The sequence below is a fragment of the Lonchura striata genome, chromosome 3 (assembly GCF_046129695.1).
Source record: "Lonchura striata isolate bLonStr1 chromosome 3, bLonStr1.mat, whole genome shotgun sequence".
In the NCBI taxonomy this organism is placed as follows: Eukaryota; Metazoa; Chordata; class Aves; order Passeriformes; family Estrildidae; genus Lonchura; species Lonchura striata.
Window position 1 is genome coordinate 80,040,442 of NC_134605.1, and position 16,947 is coordinate 80,057,388.

Genomic DNA, 16,947 nt, shown 5'->3' on the forward strand with positions numbered 1-16,947 from the left:
GGTGTGCACTCTGGGTATACATCCATGCTTCACTGGATTCTGTTCATACCTTAGAGGGACCTCTTGCATTTGATTAACCAGTGCCTCAAAATGCAAATCTAAATCAAAACAGGAAAATCAAAAGTATTCATTCAGTATCTTCAGTATCGTCAGAGTATTTCCTGTATTTGACCTTTAATATATATTTTTTTAGACCAGACATATTTTTTAATTATAGAAAGTTTTCTAGATCTTATTTCTGTGGAAGAAGGTAAATAACTCATCAGCCATTAATGAGCAGAGTATGCTGCTGCTGTGTTGCATCACCCCCACCCCCTCAACAGAGCCAGAAAGAAATAGAAAATGTGAAGATCTGTAACATTAGAATCTGTCTTATTAACAGAAACTAATACATAGCCAGCAGCCTCACTTCTGGCAAGGTATCTAAATGGCAGCTATATAAATAAGCCAGTTTCTGAAGTTGAAGCAATAGTCAACCCCACTGAAGCAGAAGAATCTATCTTTTCTCTTGGCTCTTTGACAGAGATGCAGTCATCTCCAGAGTCCAGAATTATCCATTGCTGTTAATCCTGCTTCTCTTCACTGAGAATGTAGTTGACCTTCAATTTGACCTGTCTTTGACAATCTCCCTCACTTTCAATTACCAAAATTGCATCCATTCTTTTTGTAAAATCTGGATCACTGGGATCTCTCCCTCTCATCTGCTGCTTTTACCATCGCCGATGCAGCTCTGGTTCCCACTGCATGCAGGGTTATGTCCCAGAAGAGTTCTATAATTAGAACTGACCACACAGATGTGCTTCAAGAGACTATGCAGCTGAAATGCAGAAAATACTCACTTTAAAATTAAAAAAAAAAAAAAAAAAAAAGGAAGTTGGTTTCAATTTGCATCATTGCTGCTTCTGTTGGCAGCTTTTCTTCATGGTACCGCACATCACTCTGACTCCTTTCATTTGAGTGGAGGTAATTAATACCTTTTCTATTATTAAAGCCTTGGGAACAGAAGATGAAATCCTGCCTTCGTTCAAGTCAGTGGCAGAGCTCCTGTGAACTTCAGTTCCTTGAGTGTCAGGCCAAAAGGGATCATTAGATTGTCCTGTATATCACCGATATTGATGCTTTTGTCTTGGACTACTGCCTATCCTCCAGATGGCATCCAAGCTGTGACTCCTAAAGGACAGAAAATCCACCACTATCCTTGGTGGGGACATATTCCCATGATTAGTTACCAGCCCACTAAAAACTCCCTGAAGAGACTTATCCCACCTATCATATTTTCTCCAGAAAGATACCAATTTATAGGAATTTAATCTCTTTATAAAATTCTAACATCTACCCAAATTAACGACTGTCGTTTCTGTCCCTTTGACAGAAATGTTGTTTCTGTGCTTTTTGCCTTCATTCTCCTCTGTGTTCTAAAATGATTAAAGGACTCTGTGGTATTTCATTAGCCATCTCACCAGCTCCACCTACAGCATTATCTCCCCACACTTCTGCTGCTTGCAACCCCAAGAACATCCTGTGTGGTTCTGGGTTGTCCTGGAGAGCTGCTTGTCTGCTTGTCCCAAACACATGGCCCTCATAAAGACACAGCTTGAGTCTCTGTTCTCAAGCTTCAGTACTTTTGTTCCTTGGGTAGGATTTTTTCGGACTATATCAAAATATATTTGATAGGTAGGTATAATATTTGGTAGGTAATATATTTGGTAGGTAACCAGGTAGTTCAGATCAATGAGTAGGACAGCCCAGGATGTCCTACAGTATGTATTTACTTGTTTTTCTGTGTAGCACAGCTCTGAAGCCAGGCAGTGATGCTGCACATTTTATATTTGCCATCAGAGCCTTCAGACTTAATCATCATGCTCAAGCCAAGCCGAAATAGTGACATTCATAAAGATATCTTGTACAAACAATTTTTAAGGGCTTATTTCCTAATACAATTAGGCCATTACTAGTATTTAATAGCAACACTTTGTGTTTGACACTTATGTTACAGCATGCTGTTGCACAATACTTCACAATTTCATAGTACCTAAGAATCTGACCCTCTACCAAGAATAATGAGTCAAGCACCACAAAACTACCCTGAAGCAGGCCTTGTGCTAGTCTAGGCCTCAAGATGATGAAAGGTAATGACAGCAAGGATAAGGAGTGCCCAAGGTCACTAAGAAAGTCTATGGCAAAAGTTATTCTGGAAATAAAGTTCCTAATTTCTTGCCTTAGGCTTTCACCACATGACCATTTCTCTCCAGAACAGAGCAGTGATAAGAAAAAAAAAAAAAAAAAAAAGATAAAATGTCCTTTTATTAAGAAATTATTTCAATATTTTGCATGAAAATATTCCCATTAATGTACCAGAGAAGGCAGAGGTTCTTGATACTTGGGAAATGCATGTGCAACCTGCTCTGTTTGCATTACAATGTTTTTCTGGAGATCATTCTTTCTCTGCACTGAATAAGCTGGGAAAAAATTATTTGCAATCAAATAATTAAAGAGGGTTTCAGGGTCATGTATCTGTTCTCATTGTTGTGAGCATGACTCCTACTTCACAAGCTCCAGAAGTTATAAAATGTGCAGAAAATGAGGCAGGGGACTGCAGGCAATTGAACGCTGCCCTGGAGAGATTGATGCTATCCCTGCCTCTGTCATTTTTCATTTTCTTGTGGCCCAGTTGGAGACATCTGGGTCTAAATTAGAAAAAGGCTCAACATTCACAGCTGCACTTAAAATTGCTAGCTGCAACTTGAACAGATAAAAAAAATCAGGCTCTGAGTTTCTAAAATTGGGCATTCTTAAATTTAGATAATACTTGATAATTCTGGGTTTCATATCTGTTCTTCAGGTCTCTCTGTCTTAGGTCCTTGGACATAAAATTATAGGAAGAGTAACCTCAAACAGAGCTGTAAGAATACATTAAATAATGTTGGTAAACAGTGATAACATTGCAAAGAGATCATCACAGTAAATCTCATGAGGAAATTAATAATTCAATAGAGGATTTGAATAATTGTGTTAAAAAATGTGTAAGTAATTGTTGAGCTTACTGAAAGTGGAATATTTGATTTTTTTCTCCCTCAGTGAGGTCTGTCAATACTTCAGACAAACAAGGTAGGAACACTGTGGGAAATGGATGTGACTGTGTCATTCGGTATGATACTACCAAAAATTGAGCTGAATTCCAGCTAGTCTTTGAAATTTGGCACTCCCTAACTTTTAAGAGCCTGAATAACTCTTTTAAAACATTATTTTATTACATGCCTCTGCAGACTAAATTCTATGTATACTAATTTTTCAGTATAATTTGACTGTGATTGCCATACACCCAATGGTAAATTGCAGCTTCCATGAACTTGCAATTTATGTGACAAGTACATGGAATTATGTCTAGAGAAGACAAGGCAGATTGCTGTTATGAGCAGACAGAAATACCACATACAGCTAATAACCAATAACTCCCCTTCATTTTAAATATGTATATTTTTGCTGCCTTTCTCTGCTTCGGTTTATTTACTATGAAAATCACATGTTCCTGTTTCTCCTGAGAAGCAGGTACACTTTCCAAGTGGAAAAGGCCTTTGGTCTCATGGTGGGAGCACAGGCTGTTGTTAGGCACCACATACAAACCACTGCCTTCAATTCCACATGCACTGCCTTGTAACACTGCATTACAGAGCAAGGTGTAAGGTCCTGGACATCCCACCAACATGGGGTTTGGTAGACCCCATCCTGGGAGTGCCATAACAGGCAAAACCAGAACTTGCTAATTTAAAAGTGATTTTTGCAAAATGATGCATGGTGTTGTATTTCAAAGTGCTCATGGTGCAGGGATGCTGCCAACTGCTCACAACCCCTGTGCTGCTGTTCCTCCACGCCAGGAAAAGCCCTTGTGAGGCTTTGCCACCACCAGCCTGACTTTGCCTCGCCTAGAGTCCCTTCCCACCACCAAGGGAATTCCTTGGCAGCTTAATATTGAAGAAACCCCTGTCAGAAAGCCCCAGTATAACAAGTTTGGAACTTTTTTCACTGGCAGTCATCAGCTTACCCATTGCACTGCCCTCCAACTGCTGCTGGAAAATCAGGCTGTGCAGACTTCTGGCCTCCAGAGACCATAGTGTAATATATTGAAGGGATGATGTGCCTTGAGGAAACACTGCATTTTGGGTTAATCTTCAAATAACCCCAGCTCCAGTTGATTCTTCTGATGCCACCAGCTGTCTCCTTACTGCTTTGAGGTATTGGCAGCCCCAGCTTCAGTTTGGGGTCAGCTCTTGCAGACCAACTTCAGCATTGCTAGGGAATAGTGCTGGTACTTTTAAGAGTTTACACCTATCCAAATATAATGAGAACCCTTTTCTTTTAAAAAACAGGTTTTTTATCAATATGCAAAATTACACAATCCTAAAAACCAGAACTCCGTTATCTGTTCCATCACCAAACCAGACAGCTTAATTCTAGTGCCAGTTTGTAATGAAAGAATCTGGCTTATATTACTTCTGGTGTAACTTCATATCTCAGATTTTAACAGTTTGGGATTTTTTTTACAATATATGTTTTAATTTGGAGAGGAAGGACTTTTTCTTCTAGCTTCAGAGAACTTCTAAGGCAGCCAGCCATTATAGAAGGTGTACTTGGAAAATTTCCCTTTGTTCAATTAAGATAGCTGGGAGCAATCCAGATTCAATGAAATGTTTTCTTTAACCAGATTTCATCAAATTTATTATTCATTTTTTTAGTCTAGCTTTCAAGTTAAACAGATGAGGATATTAAACTATGAAAAAACCATTCAGATGAAGGGCTGGTTTCGTCTCTCAAAAAGCAGGAGAGCCAAGGTTAAAACTGTCACTACTAGGAGACCTCTACAATATTAAAGAGACACAATGAGAGCAAGCTAAAAATGGTATTTCAGGATTAACTAGATTTTTTTGTGTGTTTGCAGATTTATTGCAGAACCAACTCCTACTTATGTTAGGTGACTAATCTCATTGCAATGTAGTAACTCGCATAAGTAGGAAAATAAGACTTAGCCTTTACTGATTGCTAGATTGCTGAATTAAATTATACCTTATTTTAAAACTCTTTAAATATATTATACCCTTAACTACTGCTCTGATTTATATTTTTGATATTTAGTTCCACCAATGACAGAATGAGTTGGATTTTACAGAAAAAATAGGAACATGTGAATCATGTTAAAAAGTATTGCCTGGCATGATCTGAGCACTGCCATCCCAAGTGAGCAAGAGAGCAAAAACATAAAATCAATGTAATATTTAACTGTGTTCCTTGGCCTTACAGATTTTTAATTAAAAAAAAAAAGGAAAAAAGATTAATGTCTCCCATTTGTGCACAGATGGGACTGAGCTAAAGGTTTAGAGTGGTGAGTTGTTCCATAATTAGTTTTGATAGTAGAATTAGTATTATGTCTAGTTGTGGCTTCAAAATATGTGGCAAGAATATTGGCTAGCCAGTGATGAAATACCAGTTAGTTTTATTATAGAAACATAGACTGAAATAGGTACTTATTAGTCAACGTTTAGAACTAAAAAAAAAAAAAAATTTAAAAAAAAAAATTAATTAGGAAGAATACTTATTAAAATTTATAAAAACAATGAAAACATTGTGTTTTCTTCAATTAAAGAATTAAATGCAAGAAATAGAATTAATTTTCCACCAATCAAATGCATCTTGATGCCACAGAAGGTACCCAACCATAGAGAGAAACATTCAATGAAATGACAGTTGTTTTCAGTTCTGAAGGATTTTGTATTGGCTCTTGACTGCAAGAGGGTTAGAACAATCTATGTTGTGATGATCTGACACTTCTAGACAAGTTCAAAAACTGGGGACAGGAAATCTAAACATACTCAGGATGGTCTCTCAGATTCAAATTCCAAATTTTTTTTCACATCAAAGAATAGCTTATTACCTTTTTAGCCCTATATTCAGTGCTCACATTCTACAAGGAGGGACTTGTCAGTAGATACAAACAATGACCTGCATCTTTCCTACCAGTTACTTCCCTGGTGCCTACATATAAGAAAATCAATTATATTTTACATCAAGGGGAAATGTTTTTCCCATTCATCTAAGCTAAGAAAAAGCACTGAGGGTACTGTTGCGAGCACGTCTTCATATACTTCCCAGGTTCTGTGGTGCCTTCATGGTTTGTGCAATCCTGACCTCTAAAATTTCCACCACATTACATGTGCTTATCTGCACATGGATGCAGATGCACACACAGATCTTTCACTGTGTCTCTTCTCCAGCCTTGCCAGCTGACAGGGACAGAGCTGCCACAGGGTTCTAAGTGTCACCAAACTGGGTACGACAGCACAGAGTGTCTTCCCTAAATTTTGCGGACAGTCTCATCTCCTGAGGTAAAACAGCCCTGACTTACGTCAGACAAAGATCTTAGTGTTGTATTTCTAGCAAAACCTGTCATGTTAAAGTCTGCTTGCTGAGGGAATGGGATGGTGATATTAAGGTAAATCTCTTCTACCCATCCTAAAGAGTTGTACTCACAGGGGAGGCATTACCTGTGTGACACAGAGCTGTGTGAGTGGGAAGTCCCTGAAGCAGGTATGCAGGCAGTACACCATAACCTTCTCTCTTCTAGTATTACTGGGTCATATAAGTAACGAGATAAAAGCACATGGCACAAATAGGTCAGAAACACTCCTGATGGTCTCTTCCATGGAAGCAGCTACTACTGCAACCCGCTGGAGGTGCAGATGTCCTGTTCCTTCTCCATCTGTGCCTGTAAAACAGAAGGAATTTCCTTTCCCTTGTCTTTCCCCACCTCTCCCACTCAGTTTCGAGGAAGAATATTAAAGCTTATTTACTAAATGATTTGTGGAGAGCTCTAAATTCACCCTTCTAAAATCCTTTTTTCCTCATCAAAGAGGGATATAAAGGAGGATGTTCTGAAGAATTTTCAGCAGCTCAGCAGGTCTCAGATATTTTGACCTATGATACAGCCCAGAGCCTTTATTATTGCTGAAGACCAGGTGTTCACTCTGCACTTGAGAAGACTTTGACACTTTCGGCTATAAGGAATTACTGACACTTTTGAAATCCCTGGTAGTTGGATACAAAAACACTGTACAAAGACACTCTACAAATTCCCATATGCTATGTGTTTTGCAGAGCTAACAATTTGCAAGTGTCCTATCACATTTGTCTCTGCTTTACAGGATTTATTCAGGGAAAACAACAGTATTAATGAGGAAGTAAAGACCACAGAATTTAAATTAAATTGGTGAGGCTAGGTAGGGCTAACATTCATCTTAGGTGCCCGCACCATGGATATTTGTTTATGAACTCATTACCTGTATTTCCTTTATTGTCAAGGGAGAAATACCTGCAGGATTCATCTGATCTTTATGAAGACATCAATTTTATGGTAAAATGGAGTGTAGCTCAGAATTACTTCTTTTTGGCTGGAAAGCAGATAAATAGCTTAGCTCAATGTCCAATTTTCAATAAATGAATCACATTCCTAGAGGTAAATCTACATCTCTTCACACTTTTGGCATTGCTAGCACAATGTACTCTGTCGTCACAGTGACCAGTGTGTAAATGAGAGCTAAAAGCACATGTAGCTTTGAAGAAGATTACAGAATACAGGAAATACAGCCAAAGACAAGAATTTCACCCTTCCAAGTAAGAACTGGAGATTAATGCTTCTGTAATTAACATTTTTTTACAATTTTTTCCCCCAGTGATTATTTTTCTAGGAAAATCTCACTTTTTTTTACTATTTCATGACAATACTTACATGTTAGGTACTGTAAAAAACATCACAGTATTATCTATTTAGGAAACCTCCTCTTAAAATGCTATCCCCAAAGCTTCTTCAACTGATTTCAAGCTGAGTATATGTCAACACATAATTTTTAGATCATCAAATGTTAAGTGACTGGTTTTTCACTTGTTTCTTGAGTGGGTGCTTAAAGCAGATTCACTGCAGTTTTCATTATTGTTTTAAGTGGGTGCTTGAAGCAGGTTGACTACAGTTTTTGTTATTGTTTTAAGAAAATCCTATTTTATCTTTGCTATGAACCTTATGTTATTTTAGTCTTGTCCTTTTGGGAAAACCGAAATATAATGACCCAAGCTGAAATATATTTAAATCCACTCAGAAATATTATCTGATTCTTTATTTGCTATGTATGTTACATGGAGAAAAAATGTTTAATTATCCTTTCTTAAAAACCCAAACAGGCCACAAGCTGAAGATGCATATGCACTTGAACAGATATATGTTGGCTGTAAAATTTTCCTGTAAAAGACTATAACAATTTATTGTTGCCTTGAATTGGACATGAGCCAGAAGCAACTTTACAGGCTCAGTGCTGAGAGATCATGAAGAGTCCATTCATCGAACTGTTTGGAATCAGCAAATACAGTGCAAACTTCAAGGTGGCTTGGTGATTTTCAGAGGGAATTCTTACTTGTTTACAGCTTTATGTGTCAGGATTGACAGCAAAGGTTATAATTAAACCTGACTTCCAGACCTGTGAAGGGAGATATTTCTGAAAATTTCCATAAACCCCTAAGCAATGCAAAAAAAATGGTAATAACCTCCCCACTGCCAAAATTACTGTATCTGGTTTATTTGGATTTCTGCACTTATGCTTGATTTTCCTGGAAATTTCTGCCTTTTTTAACGCCACTCTGTCTCAGAAGAACCCCATCATTCTTACAGAGGCTTTGTGCAAGGTCTTACTGTAATGAAGCCTGTAAGACCCAGGTTCTTCTTTTACACCTGCATCAAACACATAAGGAAAATCTGTCGAAAGTTAACAATTTATATTCTGTACTTTTATATACTCTTACATTCTATGTTGTCATAAAGCATCTATATGAACACTTTATACATCAATAGTGGACCAGAACACGGCTGATTTGTAAAACAATACAATCAGATATTAACCCTCCAAGGTAAGTAGTGCAGAGAATATAAGTGTTTGAGGGATGCATGGGCAAGGCTGCCTGTATCTGATTTATTTGAGCAAAAAAGTGTTACCTCATTATCCTTTTCTGCTACTACACAATGAAAAAGAAAGTTTAAAGAGTTCTGATTTTGTTTTTCCTAGTTTGTGAGCAGTGGTATACAGAAGAAACCTTCTTTTTTTCCCTTCAGATTTTTTGAGGCAGTTCAATAACATTCAAGGATTTCTGAGTGCAGTGAAGAACCAACACACAAAAAATCAGAGCATGCAGGGACATTGCTGCACTGCCTTGTATCATCCAAACTCTCTAAACACTTTTGTTCTCTAAAGTTTGAATTAACTCTACAAACTACTCTAGCATTTCAAATAAAGGCTCAGCACATAATTTAGGTCTAACTTCAACACTACAGCTGAGCTGGGATCTATTGGATGAATTGCAATGACCACTAAGATTCCCTCTGGCTGGTACAGGTTAGAAAAGCCATGATGAAGGGATGTAGCATCCCCATTGGATCTGCCAATCCAGATCCTCAAAAACTACCTTCAATCTTCAGAAATGGATGGTTTAAATTAATAATAATGTAGACAAGATGCAATGTAAATGAGTTATTCCACTTCATTACATCTATTCCAAAGTCAATATTGGTAATTAGGATGACTATCAAGCATTCTGGATATTACACCTTCATAATGGATTTGCTGAACTCCCCAATGTCAGTCTTGAGAGAAAAAGACAAATTCACCCCTAATGAGAAAGTAATTTACTTAATGATGACTCTATTATTAATGTACATAAACTGTACACATTGTTGGTCTAAATGAAAGGTATGCACATTGTGGTTTTTTGTGAGTAGTTATCAAATAGCTTTATAATCCAGGTGAAATTCTGCATAGAGTAAAAAAAGCAATGTCTTCATGTGATAGAGAAATATCTGTTTATTCTATGAATGCTTACTAAAGGGACATAAATGCATATGATCAATTATTTGAAAAGACATGCAAATATGATAGCATTATGCAGTGAGCTAGCCTCCCTCACAATAGTCCCACTCAAACTCATCAAGATTAAACACCCACAAATACTGAGTGTTCTGCCCTGATCTGCCAAGTCTGACACTGTAAATGCAAAAACAACAAAAAAAAGATGCAAAAGGATGAACTTCCATTCTCTCAATTGCTAAGTACAACAGTAAGACTTAATGATTTTAATTTACACCTGAAAACCACATGCATGTTTATCCCTGTGTTTATCAATGCTGTTTGTACACCAAAATATAAATGGAGCATAACACAATATACATATTTTATATATGGCACCCTTGCTGCATATTTTTAAAAATTTATTCATTCAGCTGCATTTTCCTGACCATTTTTAGACTTGGTGCCTGGAGATTTATCATCAGAATTGTTTCCTGTTGAACAAAGATAGTCTTTCACTGGTTCTGCTCCTTAGGTCTCCTATGCTGCGAACAGCAACACCAGCAATGTGGTGAGCCCTTCCTTGACACAAAGTGAAGGCAGTCCCTGGGGGTAATAATACTTATGTTCCATACAGAGAAGCTGGGAGGTTAAATTAGCGTTTGTGAAGTATTTGGAGCTCTTTGAATTCAAGACACCAAAGAAATGAAGGCTAAAGAAAATTACACTGTGAAGGAGAAGTGTCAACAGTCAATATGATTCAGTAATGGCTATATTTTTTCTATTAACAACATGTAGGAATGAGGCTCCTGCTAGATGTGGATCAGTTATTATTTTTGACCGAAATTTCCAGATAGGCACTTGATTGCATGCACAAGGATATAAATAAGGAGCCCAGTAGACATGATCTATTAGGCAATGTCTGTCAACATATTGATCTCAATCCATGTTTGCTTCTAGAGGCTGTTCCTCTCTTTCAAGCATAAAAATTTGTAGCTATCTTTAACCTCCTGCTCTTGCAAGCTCTGCTATTCTTCCTTTTATGTGGCTCCACTCTGGGAGTACTGGATTATCACTTCCTTTATCACACTTCCTGGAGATAATTTTCACCATTCTGAACACTGGAAGCAGTGTTTCTTGATCAAACCACGCAGGCTACATATATTCAAGTGTGCATGCTAAAACAGCATTGCATTTTCCTAATAATAGCCTTGAGTTCTCTAAGTCACCCCAAATTTAGCACAGTATTAGCTCTCACACATGTAATTTCTAATCTGAGGTAGGGTCAATAATTTGGTCCTGTCAATCTTTGGATCTTAAAAAACAACATTTTCTAGAGCTGCAAGATCAGGGTACCATCACTTTCAAGGAGAGTGCTGGCATTCAGCGCTTCTAGAAAACTGGCTCATTAGATAGCTAAATAAAGATTGAAAAAAATCAATAATGTGCTTATTCTTCACACAGGATTAAATAAATGTGGCATCAGGAAATATTTGTCCCTTTTTCTGTACTCAAAGCAATTAACAGGTAATTTGTTTTCCTCCTACATTGAGTATTCCACAGCAGCAGGATAAACACAGTTTGGCTTTGTTAAGGATGATGCTTAAGCACTTCTTATGGTAATTAGTATTTTTCCACAATGTGTTTACCCAATTACACTAAACTCAAGAAGAAATCAAATTTGATGCATATTCTTTAAGTAGTAATTTAGTTCACTAAGGTCAAGTGCTGCACCTCCTCTAGAAATTAGGCTTTCTTGTGATAACCTAACCATATAGTGTGTGAGGAAACATTCCTATCTTAAGAATAAAATGAGCTCAGATCCTCATCTATGACACTGTTTCTTTATAGCCCAAATTTTCAAGAAGTTGAGGACGGCTTATCTGGATCTCTTTTCAAATATAAGCGGTTTTGATGAAACTAGAAAATCATCTCACAACAAGAAGACGCATGGAAAGAAATGAGAAATACCCCATAGGCAAGAAAGAAGGGTCTCATTATGGTCTCTAGATAGAAGTGCTGAAGGAAGAGCAGCTTTGAGCATCAGGGTTGTACTGGTATAACCTATGCCAAATACTTACTTGCATGGGGTGTGTACAGACACAGGAGTGACCAATTTTCTTCCTGTGCTGGAATATGTTTTTTCAAATTAGGTAGTCATGATCAGAATGCACAGTGATCTAACGAATGGGCAGGGGAACTTAACATTTAACACTGTTCATTACAGTTTTCTGTGTTTGGAAATTGCAAAAACCCTGAGTACAGTCCCAACCCTGTAAGAGCCAGTGGAAAATCTTTTGGCTCGGGTCTAGTTTGACCAACCACTCTGTGCAAAAGGATAAATCTCTCTCTTCACAGGATTAGTAGCAACATCTACATCTGGGCAGAAATAGAATGTCAAAAATAAAGCACCTCTTACAGGTGCTCCTGACAAAGATTATTTGTCCTTTTCTGCTTCCACTTTATCAAAAATTTATCCAAATCAGAGAAGAATTCTTTCCCTTTAGGGAAAGCAGCCTACAGTCTTGGTATACATCTATCATGGACTTCTCTATAAGGAGGACAGAAAGAGCCTTCTAAAACACTAATGCATTTTCTCAAAATTCCATAAAGAGGACATGAAAATAGGAATTTAAACAGTCTTGTAGTGCCAGTGTCATTCTAGTCATATATAGAAATGTAAATGGCACCCCAATCCTCTTGGGAGTATCTGATTACAAAGTCTTAAGCCTGACAAGGTCTTTCCACATAGCATCACACTGAAAGTTCAAATATGTTGTTTGCCTGCAATGACCCCTAATCCTTTTTCAGTGTAAAAGCTTTCCAGCAAGTAATCTTATAGGATTTGCTTCTAGATATACGCAATTGACTGCATTAAAGCATTGTTAATGATCCTAGTTTGTCGAGCAATCCAAAATCAGAAGGGCTTAGTCTTTTACATGGTTGTGACACAGTCAGTATTGTGCGAGCAAGACCAATTAAATGTGAGAGTCATAAAGTCAAGAAGAAGGCGTAAAGGACTTGATTGACTACATCTCATAACCAAAATGGTTCTTAGGTTGCCACTGGAGGCCAGTACAATCAAAAATGTCCTCCTGTGGGTGTACAGATTCAGTTAAAGAGCAACTTCAAGCCTGGCAGAGTAGGAAGTGAGAACTCACTAAGCTGTACCAGTCACACTACCACTTCAAAAGCATAATAGCTGAAGAATTTGATATTACATCAGCAGGCTGAGTTTTAGGCTCACAACTCTGCAAAATTATGATGTTCACTGAAAATACCAAAATTATTAAAAGATTATGAATTAAGTTTTGCTAGAAACACCACTATGATATACATATTTGCATATGTAAGTCTTAGCATACGTTCATGTATCTAATTGCATAAATCAGCTTTTTTTTCAAGTGAGCAGAGGTGATATTTGGTCATAAGGTATCACAATTCATAATCTCCCTTCCCTATTAAATACATCCTTATCTTTTTTTGCTTAAAATTTATTTTACCCTCAGGGTTGAAAGTTGTACTGCTATTTGACATATATCTGGCATCTATTGAACTTCTGCTGAACAAATCTGTCACTGAAATTATAACTTCAGAAATTTCCTAGAAGACTTTGACTGTCACTTGACTATACAGCTGAGAATTTCTGAGCCTAGAGCAGCGGCAGAAAGGGCAGGCAGTACGTGCTTGAAAGCTCAGTACTGAAGTTCAGATGGTACCACACTTCCGTGGACCTTCAGGAAAACTGTTACTGAATCCCTACAGCCTCCTTCTTGTAGGTCAGCTTCATTCTAAGACACACCAAGTTCTTCTCTGGTTAAAACCTGCTTCTAGAATGTCAAAAAGCTCAAGTAAACAGTTCACATCACCTGGCAGAGCTCTTAAAGAGAAGGTGGGTCACCCTTCCCAGACCTGGCTGAAGGCCCACTATCTTAATAGCTTTTGCCTAACACTGTCTGTCCAGCAGCTCTTGCAGATGCTGGACAACATATAAGACTAAAAAAAAAAAATGCTGTAAATGCACATTATTTGCAAAGGAGTATTCAGCATGTTAGCAGTTACAGTTTAAAAGCAGCCCTGCTTTTGCAGAAATTGGGATTTGCCAAGAGCCAGAGAAGCAGGTGAGAGACAAGACTTAGGCTGCAGGATGGCAGCCTTTACTCATTTAGCAGAACAAAGAAATGGAATTCCCTTCTGTTTAAATCCTTCTCTTTTTTGGAAGAATATAGAGAGGCTTTCACCCTCGAAAATTATTGCTAGCTGCTTCTCAGGTCTAGTTTGTACCAGTTGTGCTCAGTGTAAGATCCAGCATTTAAGGCTTCCACTGGCAGAGCAGACAGAAGTCAGTGAAGCATCCCTGGTTCTATACACGATGGTCATAGCCAGGATACAGCCACTATTGTATTAAATACAATTGTTACAGTTGTACAAATATTACTACTATTAATAATAATAAAAAAAATCAATACCAAAACAATACATCTTTACCAAAAAAGTTGTTTTTTCTTGAAAGGAAAATTGAATGTCCACAAAGCCAAGGTAGCTTAAAAGCCTATTGTCTTTCCATTGATCAAAATTTCTGTAGTACATGAAATTTGAATTTTATTTCAGGCAGAATCCCGCCCTCTTTGAGGAAATTATGCCATTGGGATCAATGACTTCAGAGTTACTTTGTATTCAAAGACATGACTGTCAATTAGTCAATGAGTAACAAATTTCAAACGTCAGTTAGTACTCAATTATCTGTTTACCTATACTCCTGCAAATCTGTTTTATGATGTTTGTGAAGCTCAGTATGACCTAATCTATTTTATTTGATAAATTTTGCCCTTCCCAATATCAACAGCTTCAATGCAATACAAAACATTTGTACTGAAGCTGACTTGCAACTTTCTTAAAGTAATTCTCTCCTCTGTCTAATATCAAAATAAAACTGCTATTTCCACATTGACTATATTAGAATACGTATTACCTATAGAAGCAGGAAGTTGGGTAGCTTTTAGTACACAAATTTTAAAAATAAATCTGTAAACGATTAGTGCTCTGCATAAAAGAAAAGGTTAAAAAAAAAAAGAGACAAATTTAAGCCTAGTCTGAATCTGTTGTGTGGAAGTGCAATACGCTTCATACTTCCAGACTTTTGCTTTGGAAGCTCTATCAGGATTACAAAATTTGTGACCAAAATCAATACTAAATAGTAAGGAATTTCACAGGTACTGACTTTCACAAATACAGGACTTTTGCTCCATTTCTGATACATATGTCCATCTGTCCCCTTTCTAGTCTATTAACCTCAGTGTTATTGCCAGACACAACCCAGAAAACTACTCCAGCAGCAAAAGCTATCCTTGTAATGTGGATGATGGGGTCCATTAATGCATCAGTCAACAGAGGTCTCTAAAATAATACTGATTTTAAGGTGGTCCTTGTGGGAACCAGCATGCTGGGTAAGGAACACATCTTTATCATCTGTACAGAACAGGCCAATTACCATCTTTCTGTAACCAGCTCTAATATGCAGGCACTCCATATTCTGCAGAACATGACCTCACTCTGGCATGGCTTAACCAGCAGTAAAAGAGCTCATCAGCCATGCTTTGTGTAACTTTTCTATTCATTCTCTCTCTTAACTAAATTAACTTTTTAATATTCAAAGATCTTCAAAGACACAAAAAAGGCCTTTCCTATGGGATGTAGAGTATATACTCATGCCACCAAGCCTGTACCCTTACCACTGTGTATGGCAGTTCTCTTAGATTCAGTAGCTCAAGTAGTTCTCCAAAATGAGATGAATCTTCTGCCTGGGATGTACAAACACATTCAAGCTACATCCTTCTCAGACCATCATTCAGACTGGAAAATTGACAAACTGCTTTCTCATTGCTGCTTTATATCACAGCAACCAAAGGAACTACTGAAACAAATGCCATTAAGGATGGTGAGTACAGAGGCTGAATAAACACTTGGGGACAGAACCTTTACAAGACCAAGCAATGAGGTTATATCTGACAGAAGAAGCCCAGAAACTCCTGAGTATTGCATTATTTGAGCACCTACTGTTGTGTTGTAACTTCTGTTGCATTGTAGAGAAAGCCTAATGCAAACTACCTGGCTCTATCAACCTGATACAAAGTCAGGAGGATGCTTCTCATTTGAAAAGTCTTTTTTCCCCCTTCCTAGAGCTAAACAGATCTGTTTAGGACTGCTGCTATCACTATGGTTACAGCCAGCCTCTCCAGGAGCTCTGTTTGTACCACTGGCCCTAAGAGTAAGAGGTAGAAGCAGAACAACAGCACTGGGCCTGATGCAAGCTCAGGCACAGACAAGCTGGGTCTAAATCTCTGCCTGGCCTGTGAAGGCAGGAGGAAACGGCACCAAAGCTGGCTGGAGAACTGGAAGACTTGGCAGGAGAAACTGGGGAAAAAATGGAAAAAAAGCAGAATTATGGTGAGAAACAACCAGATTTTCATTGCACCTTAGTGCACAAAAATAGTCTACATGCCTTGTATCACCGAAGAGATGGGCGTCTCTGGGGCAGAATTCAGGTGTGAGGTGTGATGAATCAGCCCTTACACATGCCTCCTTCCCTCCACGTGTGCTTGAATGTGAGGTTAATACGGACCAACTCTATTTTTCTCACTTCAAATTAAGTTAAGAATTATCTTTCTGCTTCAAAATGGCTATTCAGTTTGTCATTGATATATCTCCTCTTCTTTAAGGCTCTCATTATTAAGTTGAAAGCACATTTACAAAGAGTCAAGAAAGACATCACTGATTCTGTGATATTTTTAACAGCAAGAACTCTTTTCAGCTGCTCATATGTCCCTCATCCAGACCTCCACCAGCCAAGCTGTGAACCTGGGTTTCAGAGAGCCAGCACACCAGCACACCAGGCAGCTTCTTGGGACTTCATCTTGGGGCTGTGAAATGTCAACCCCAACTCCCCATCTATTTAGTCATAGTCAGCTCTCTCTGGTGTATCCTTATTCAAGATGGCTCCTATTTCCTGTGCGGTTTTCAATACAAACACGAACTTCTGTTTTGTGGGGTTGGCTTATTTTTGGGGGACTGGTGT